The 9,740-nt window shown below is 37.7% G+C and overlaps 1 long non-coding RNA gene across 1 annotated transcript; it reads left to right on the plus strand.

Moving 5' to 3' along the window:
- Positions 1–5,103: 5,103 nt before the first annotated feature.
- LOC107319779 lies at positions 5,104–8,383 on the plus strand. The gene is made up of 5 exons (XR_001557938.2): positions 5,104–5,176; positions 6,722–6,788; positions 6,864–7,916; positions 7,999–8,150; positions 8,298–8,383. It is a non-coding gene; the product is annotated as an uncharacterized LOC107319779 (long non-coding RNA).
- The last annotated feature ends 1,357 nt before the right edge of the window (positions 8,384–9,740 follow it).

A 9,740-nucleotide genomic window follows, 5' to 3' on the forward strand; every position in this document is an offset into this window, starting at 1 on the left:
GAGCATGGTCTTAAATATCTTTGGGATGCTCAAGCCCAAGTACTGCACTTGGCTAAAATCAACCTCTCATGAAGGAAGTGCGGACACTGTTTTATTGCAGGGTTGAAGAACTGAAGTCAGCCCAGTGGAGTCACTCCTAACCTGTATCGACATGCAGAGGAGTAAAAACATTGTTGCCTCTGTGCTTCTGCACCTAAACCAAGGCCCATCTCTATTCTGATTTAATCACAGCCTTTGTATCAGCAGCACATCCTCAACTCAGCATCTTTATAGCTTCAGTGTCTCAAGAAGACCATTCATAGACAATAGACGGCTGTGAAATGCAGTCAGGCAAGACATGCCTCTGATTTCAAGGCAGAATTACACTCCATATTGATGGCCCTACTGGCTCAAATATCATATTTACATTCTGGTTTTTAATGACTTGCAGTTAGGAATCAGACAAACTGATCTGTAGGTGGTCTAAATTATATCCTGTGTGCACGCTGCATGCTGAGAAGAATCTGCTGATCTAACAGATGATAAAAGACAAAGTAATCATGCACTGTAAGTCCAAATCTTTACCCTGGCAAACCTTACGCTGTTTTTTTCAGAGTTACTCCTGGATAATGTATGTTAGATTTCTCCAGTTTTGACCACACCAGTGATTAATAATCCATCATAGGGACCTCAGCCTGGTTCATTTTAGTACTCAAAATTCATTCTTATTATAGTAACAAACAACAACAAAAAAAGAGCAGGTTCTATAGCCTATTTAACTTAAAGACTCTCTGTGATTAAGATATTTTCTCCACTTAACAGAGAGCTGGTACATAGTTTTTCGTACATTCTGTTACCTAAAAATGTAGCTGGATGTCTCATGGGATTTCCAGGAGTTCCTTTCTCACTAAAATCAATGAGAATTAAGTTCTTAATGTCTTTAATGAGTCATACCAAAGTGACAGATGAGAAAAATCACATTAGACAGCTGTGACAAGCAGATTTACTCTGCCACCCATACACCAAACCACGACTTCAATCCCTGCACTTGACTTCTGCTAAGACTGTCATCCTTCTTTCACTTCATTTCATGTTGTTTAACAAAGGTAGTTCTAAGATCTGACCTGATCATTCAGTCTTCACATAACCCAGCAGTGATGGTCTTAATCCTGTCCAAGATGGACTTAATGACCTGAAATGATTTAATTAAAATAAAAGGTAAAACCTGGAAACTGTACTAGTTACCACTTTCCATTTTTGTTTTTAATTTCATATATAGGAATAGAGATGCTCATTCTTTGGTTGTGGATTTATTTATTTGTTTGTTTGTTCGGGGGGGGGGGCGGGGGGGGAGGGGAGGGGGCAGGGCAGGGAGGGGTGTGGGAGAGGTTAACATTAACCATCAACACCACGACAAGCTCCTAAATGGTACTGGTTGAGACTTGTGGGGGCAGTCCTGGGGCAGAGGTTCATCACTGCTGACAGCAGGATGGGAGGTGTTTTACAGCAAACTTCCCAGGAGTCTGTGCTCTGAAAACACACTTCAGACAGTAAGAACAACAGAGGGATTTACTGTTTGACCCAAAGCAAAATAAAATATCTAGGACTATTTAGTATCACTGAGGTAGCGTGGTAATATTTTAGCATTATCCATGGCTATTGCATTTATCATCCCATAGCATAAAAAGCTTTCCCGTCCACTTCTATATTGTTTTGAATATTTACTTCATATTACAGCATATTTATAGCTCTCCTTCATCAGCTAACTTACTAGATCCTGATGGGATAATTTCAGGCAGCCTACAGCTATGTTCCCCCCTGCTTGAGCTGACTATGTTTGGAGCAACAGGATATCAATTCCATGTTAATATAAGCAAAGTAAGAGCAAGTTTTCACTGCAATAGGTTCATCTTTTAACTCATTCAAGTTTTCAGGGATGAGAATGGCTTTTGTACTATAAAAGAATGTTATAGTTTGCTCTTTTCTCAGGCTTGTCATATCCTATTAGCAGCTATCTAGAAATGTCAGTGTCATAACATGTTGGCAGTGCACTCATCTTTACTAGTACCCTATGAATGTCTGCTCACATTAACCTACAAACTGTGGCTTAAACAGCCATAAAGGCATATTGTGTAACAGGATAAAATTGTGAAAACTCTCAGACTTTCACATTCCCAATACAAGTCAAGAAATTATGTGTTTTATTCTATAGAGCCTGTACCTATGTTTGTGTGCAATAGACAAAAGGCATCATTATCACAGGTGCTTTCACCACACATGCACATTTTACATGTTCCCTTAGCTCCACAAAAATTCCTTGCAGTACCTGTATTTCATGACCACAGCGTCTGCTGCAGTGCAGATGTAAAGTGCTGCTCCTTAAGAAACCTAATAACATCACATTTATTCACCTGTGAAATTAGGCCTAGTTCATTATAGAAACCTCTATGCCTAGTCATTGTAAGAAATTACTATTGCATATTCCTATAAATACTTATTCATTTTAAGGATAAGTTGAGTAAGAATTTGCTTCCAAAGGATTTTCATCAATATACTGTCAGCTTACTGCTGATACTTTTTAATTACATGAGGTTTCTTTTCTGGAGATTTATCCTTAAGTCTCCTGGTAATCCCAGCAAAGTCTTGATGTCAAGTAATGGACCGCTCCCCTTACAGTGCAATTACATCAAGAAAAGAGTAGGATCTAAATCGTTCTTTTCCTTTTATTTTCTCCTCATTTTAATAACACGAAATTGTTAAATGGGCATAGAATTTAGGAAATGTCAGTCCACAAACACAAAGCTCCCAGGAGAAGATCCTGCACTACACATTTTCCTCTAAAAAGAAGAAAAAAAAGGAAAAAAAAAATGGACTGCAACTCCATGGCATGCAATTTCATCTTTCAGGAATTTTACTGAGACTCACTAATGAATACACATTATTCCTCTTTTGTCCACAAGTGAAAAACCAAGGCCAGCTACCCCTGCATAAGCTCAAAGCAGGAAAGAGAGAGATGCAGAAGACCAGCATGAGTTTACTTGGATTTTGAGTGCAATTTAGATGTTAGGTGGCTTAGCTATTTGAGGTATAATTGCAGTTGTGAATATTCCGGGGTTTCTGGGTTAAACTGAGTAAATAAATAAATAAATGGGTGTGAACACACAGTTGATCCGGGCATTCGGCAAAGCGCCATCTCCCAAAGACCTGTGGAGGCTTTGTGCACATTTCTCCTGACTGAATGCCGTTCCCTCAGTCAGTCAGGACGCGGGACGAGTTGCCAGAAATCATTCATCAGCCCCTCGCAGAAAGGGCTGTCAGCTCGGGCTGCAGGCCTAGCGCCAGGCTGTCAGGCGTTGGGCTCGCAGCCAGTCTGTCATGGTTTGGGGCTAGTAGCCAAGCAGTAACTTTGATGTTGAAGGGGTTAGCCAACTGGTATGTGAGGGTGGCCTATCAGCTCAGAAATAATATACCGCACTCAAAGGTCATGAGTTCTGAAACTAATCTGGCTGTTATAATATTTCTAATAAAAACTGAGGTAGACATTTTATATTGTAAAAAGTGTTCAAATTATTTCAGTATTTGTTTTGATTAAAATTTCCATTACACGTGCTTTTCATTATGCAACTCAATTAGTATATAAAAGATTTTCTGTTTAAAATGTTCAAATGAGCATAATTGTTCAATTTGGAAAGATTACAATGCTTTTATTTAATTAACACAGCAATAAATACTTCATTTTGTAATGAACCCCATACTTTTGGGCCATTAACTATTCAATAAATTTACAGTATGGAAGGTTCTTTATGGGGAAGAAGATAAATAAAGCTATTTAAATGAATGTGCAACAGTTATGATGCTAAGCAGCAAATTATAGCTTTTCCTTTCCCATCCACTAGAGTTGTACCTCGATTACAAACATATGGGAATGTAATAAACACTACACATTTCAATTACTATTTTGAACATGAGTTACACAACACTCTTGCAAATTCACTACGTAAAAATGCAGTCTACATTCATGATATCTCACCGGAAAAGGAAGGTGAAATGAACATCCATACTGCCTTTTGGTGCTGCCTTCTCCTACCCCCTCCACATCATCTTTGGTTCTGCAAACCCATGGACCAACCTGAGTTCCAGATTTGTTGGTTCTTCATGAGAGAAAAGGAATAAAAAGACTTGGTTGATAATAGTTTATTTACCGTGGTGTTATAGTAAAGGAACTGTCCATGGAAGCAGTGTAGCATAATGCAATCCTATACACATTAACAAATGAAATAATGGGGAATTCAGGCTCTAACAAAGTAACAGAAATATAATGGAAACAATTTATAGTGCTCCAGGTGGATCATGTATTAAGATTATTTTGAGGACTATAATATGTGTCTAAATCTATGAATCAAAAGAGGCTCTTTCTGGTAGTGAAAGCAGCACTCAGTCAGGTGGAAGGTGAAGTCTGAAGTCCCATAAGTGACCTGAGGCTGACATGACTGGCTGCAAGGTGCCAAATGCCTAAAGATCCCAACAAAACCAGCAGCACTGGGATCTCCCAGCACTTGCAGGAGCGATTCAGCTTCATATCAAACCCAGCTGCCTGGTAACAGTGCAAAGAGATCTAAAATGCCTGTCCAAGTGCCACTGGCAAGTTGACTGTTCATATGCCACCAGAAGGGTCATGGAAAAAAGGGTCACTAATCTCAGTATTCTGTGTGTTTTCGTGGTTGTATGCAAGGATGCAAAATGGAAGGGTGAAGATATTTCAGATTTGCAGAAGGGCTCTGCCAACAGAGTTCATTAAACTAATTTGTCAAAAAATGGTGATGTAACCAGTAACAAAATTCAATGTGTGAACTTCACATGGTTTAGGAAAAAAAACACCCTTTTGTAAAATTGTGATTCCTTATGAACTGTAACCACTGAACAAACTACTTGAAATGCATTGCTTGTATGGGAAACTGCTAATCACAGCTGGAACCTCTGATTACCCATCTGAGGCAAGTGATGGATCAGCTGTGGTAGCACAGGTGAAGGGAATTCAGCTGCGCTCCCAGAAGGGGTGGAGCTCCACCTCTTCTAGATCCTATTTAAGACCACCACTGAGACAGTAACCCTTTCTGGAGATTGCTCATGTGTGGAGTTTCTATTGCAGGCCTTCACATTGGTGAGCTAGCCAAGAGCTGAACCTACAATCTTCTGAGTAAGTACAGCCCAGCCTTTTTCCTACAGAACTGCTGTATGCTGTATTTCTCAAAGGTTCTTTGAATTTTTTTTTCCCCTAAACTAAAAATACATTAGCACCTGAGACAAAAAATAAAATAAGAATTAGAGACTAGTTAAAAATACAGGTGAAAAGAAAAAATTCTACCGAAACTTGACTCAATAGAGAGTTTTTTGTAAGAGCATTTGAAATTCCCAAGAATATTTTAAAGAACATTTTTCTCAAGAAATCTTGCCTCCTGTTTTTGTGTACTTTATAAAACAGGAAAGAGACTCCTCTTGAGCAAAAATAAATTGTGTAGTTTGTGGTAACTTTATTAAAGATGATGAATAATTTTTCTAACTAGAAATTAGGCATAAACATTTAACATAAGAGACTTTTTCTAATGGAAGTTTGAATAAGGAAATGGCTGTTTGAGACTGTAGAATTACAGGGAGAAAAGCAGCAAAATATTTTGAAACATTAAGTGCGTAGCCTGGTTAGTGAAATTGTTAAAATCAGGTTGAAAACTCAACAAGCCTAACCCTGTTCTACACAGGCTTTTTAGACCCTTGCATTTGCTCCTCCTGCTTAACTAGGATACGAGCTTTCCAGCCATGTTCCTCCACATATTTCATCAAGGCTGGTCTCCCTGTAAGTTGTGTGTGTCAGTACACTTACTTAGCATTGCTAGAAGAATATAGCTCTTCAAGTCTGTTTTGAGGGCGTATCTCAAGGGCCTGATTAATCGATATGCTCAAATCTATTTGAACAGCCTGATTACTAATAAATACAATTTGAGCTGCTACATTTTAGGGAGCTTAACTACAAGTCAATGTAGTAGCTTTGTTTAAGCCTAAGTGATCATTTTCCAAAGGTAAATCAAAGGTTCTTTCTGACTACTAGTTTTCTTTCTAATTTTAGACTCTAAGAACTGTTCTTGCATAACAGCATAATTTAGGACCAATTTGATCTAGAACTAATAAAAGATTCTTTCATAATTAACTGATGTTATCGAACACCAAACATAAAAGTCAAATATTGTGGACAAAATTGCATCCTCCACTAAGTTCTGTCATGTTGTCTCTGAATTCTCCACCCAGAAAGGAGACTGCCTCTACTTTAGAGCTCAGGTACCAAGGAAATATAGAAACGCTACCTTTAATTTTCACAGAAAATGAGAATAAAAACAATTAACAATGACAGTGTAAACTATAAGTTATTAATTTTTTTGCCTACAACTTCTGGCAAAATGATTTCTGTTCACACAAACAAGATTGATTTTTGTTTTTAAACGTTTTTTTAGTTACCATTATGCCAACCACGCAAAACTCTTAATCCTTCTTATTTTATGGCAGTAATGCTTTTATTTATGAAAGCAATAATCATAGTCTATCCCTTAAACTAATTAGAGTATCTTAAGTAAGAAATTCATTGACTGATCAGTGTTTGGGTGTGGTTTTGTGTGGTTTTCTTTTTCCCCCTAGCTCATTCAATACACAATTCTGAACCGAATAAATAACCTTACTAAAATGTATGTTGCAGGACAATGGAGCTGCTCTAAAAAGGGTCAGCTGAGAACCTGGTCATGAACAGTAACACCTTAATCAAGGTATCTCATAACTGTAGTAGAAAGAGTAGAAAGGGCTTTTATTTATTTATTTTAATTATATATTTTTTCCCCCAGCATTGTGGAAGTCTGAAACTATACCCCTAAATACTCTGAGTTATGTGTCCAGAGCACAATCTTGTCCACTATTATGTGGATCAGAAGTTGAAGACTCACATGCGCAGCACTTGGCACTCAGTGGGATCTCTTCCAAGGCGTTCATTCTCTGGACAAGTTTTTCTTCAAAGCCATAAACATCTGGAAACTGTGCACTATTCTTGCTATAGAAATCAAACTCTCAAGTCCTTATTTGATCTCATGGGGAACATTCCCACTGCTTTCTTCCGCTGTGCCTTAGAATTTGGTTTTCTATTTGACAGATTATTTTCCTAGGTGATGAGGAACCAGTATCAATTAGTTTTTTTGTTTGGTTGGTTGGTTTTGTTTTTTGACAGCTGCATTATTTAACTAAATAATTAAATCTTGAAGAGAGGAGGATTTATACTGAGCTGAGCTTGTTATAAAAGTAAAGCTAGTCTCATTTGTCCTTCCTAGGTTTTACCTGTTCTAGAAAGATGAGGGCTTCAAGAAATGAAGTTATTAACCATGCTTCCTTTTGTGACACCTACACCTAGGAAAAGGAATGCATAAACAGGGCAGTTTATACAGTGATTTTTTGAGGCACGCTTGCTCATTCTGAGTATCAGGCTTTGGGACCTCCTAAGTTGTTTTCTAAGAAATAACAGTCGATACGCTCACATAATTGAGACATTAATAGCTTTTCCAAAAGAAACAGATCTTGCTTTATCTGAACATCGCAACATTTGGGCTTGGCCTGATCTTTGAAGTTGGAAATTTCCACAGCCAGAGGCTCGAAAACAGGTTTTCATATAAGGCTCTTGTATTTGGCCAAAGATCTTCTTTAAAAGGAAGAGATTTAAAGGAATGTTGGATAGTTTTCACTATGTAATCATGACTTTCCCGTTTTCTCTGTTACTACCATCAGGTAATTTTCCCTTCATAAAGAATTGTATTTAGTATTTTATTTTTTAACTAAACATAACCCACTGTTTTTTGTCACAGCTGTAATGTACCCCCCTGGAGTTTGGGAATGCAGATCCCTATAGCCTGGTGAGCTGACCTATTCTCCTAGGTAAAATCTTATTCCCATCAAAGTTCCCAAATAACATTTTATTTGATGATCTTCATTCAGAGAAAATCCCTGTGCATCTCAGGAAAGCAATGGAAAACTCACTTTGATTAAAATATCACGAAAATGGAAGTATGAAGTGCAAATGAGAGAAACACATCTTTCATTTTCATGTCAAGCACTTGAATATCATGTGGAAAAAATCAAAGCTTACTGTAAGTGTTTTCTTTCCCCACCAAAAAATACGTAAATTCCCTTCCCCTTCTGTTTTCATTTTTATTTTCCACTAATGTTGTCCTTCAAGAAAGAAATAATTCTGACCAGATTTTCCTGAATGTTCAAATATAAAATTTCCTTAACAGTTTTGTGACTGCAGGATGTGGGCCCTTACATGAACAGAAGCACCAGAGGAGCTGGCCTGTTGAGCATCGCATAAACAGGCATTCAGTAGCAGGTAAGCAAATGTGCTACTTATCAGACCTCAATTTATTTTTGTTCTCTAAAAGCCTGAAGCTGCTTCATGTATATTATTAATTGTAAGGCTGTAAATAAGTTGCTATAAATTTTGATATGGAAGCTATGAAAAAAAAAGAAAAAAGTTTATTTTTTGAACAGGATATTCCACAGCATAGAGCTTTCTGAAGGGCTGTACTTAACATTTTTTTTTTCTATCACCCTTTACAAAATATTTAAGTCTTAAAACTCCTTCAGTTATGGTTCTGACGAGGGATAACAAGTTTCATGTGGACATCTGAATATGTGAAAAAACAGCAAGTGAGACTGACTATACGCTTGTGAAGCATCATGCATGTATTTACTTTCATGAGTTCAGATTGCCTACCTAATTTATGAGCAGCTGACTGAAATAAAGCCATAAGAGAGTTCAAGTAAGTGGTCATTCCAGATAAGTTTTTTAAAAAAAACTCTACTACCCTCATATTTAACCACTGGCAATGTTGTCTGTCATATTGGACCACGTATATGATCTCTGCAATAAGAAGCAAACGGAACTTAATGCTCTTCAAGGGGTCTAAAGTGTACATTTAGAGATATTAGCAAGCAATTGCATTGTAAGAATATTCGTGGCTGGCTGTCTTGTTCTGGTCTGGGAATTGTCAATCTCTCTACAGCACGTGAGAATAACATGTTGGGATGCCACAAGTATGTGGGTAACATTTATGTAACCTTCAGCCTTTGTGGGAAAATAAAAGCTTTTGTTACTTGGATTTGACTCTGTACCAGATGGTATGAATAAATGTTTGCAATGCCAGTGTTGTTCAGCTTGGCTGATCAATTCTGTCATACTCTCAAGGAGAGCAGGAGAGGGAATAAAGAACTGTTTCAGGATGTAGAAAATATTTTCCCTTTCCTGTAACAATAACACTACGCAGGAGAGATGCTAGTCTGACTGCCAGCTTCTTGCTTTATGTGATACCTGGACTGTATAAGTATTGATCTGATTTTTAGCAAAATTCACACTATTTATTGCCAGCCCTTTCACAAATTTCATGCATTTTTAGTTGCCAAATATGTTTTAAGCAGAATGGTCACTTTTTTTTTTTTTTTTTTTTTGGTATTACTTCTTCTTGGACTAGCCAGAGCTGATGCAAAATCTGTGATCAGCTCTTGGTCAAATCTACTTTCAGTTCCAACCTGGCCAGCAAACGCATTTTTACGGTAGAATAATCTGGCAAATCTTTCTTTGGCCTGTACAGGCCTGATGACAGCAATCATCTTCTCTCTTGTGTGTGGAATACAGGTGGCTAAGACATGGGCATTAAGCTGACTCAGGGCTTCTACTGCAT

Source organism: Coturnix japonica, chromosome 12 (genome assembly GCF_001577835.2).
Source record: "Coturnix japonica isolate 7356 chromosome 12, Coturnix japonica 2.1, whole genome shotgun sequence".
NCBI lineage: Eukaryota > Metazoa > Chordata > Aves > Galliformes > Phasianidae > Coturnix > Coturnix japonica.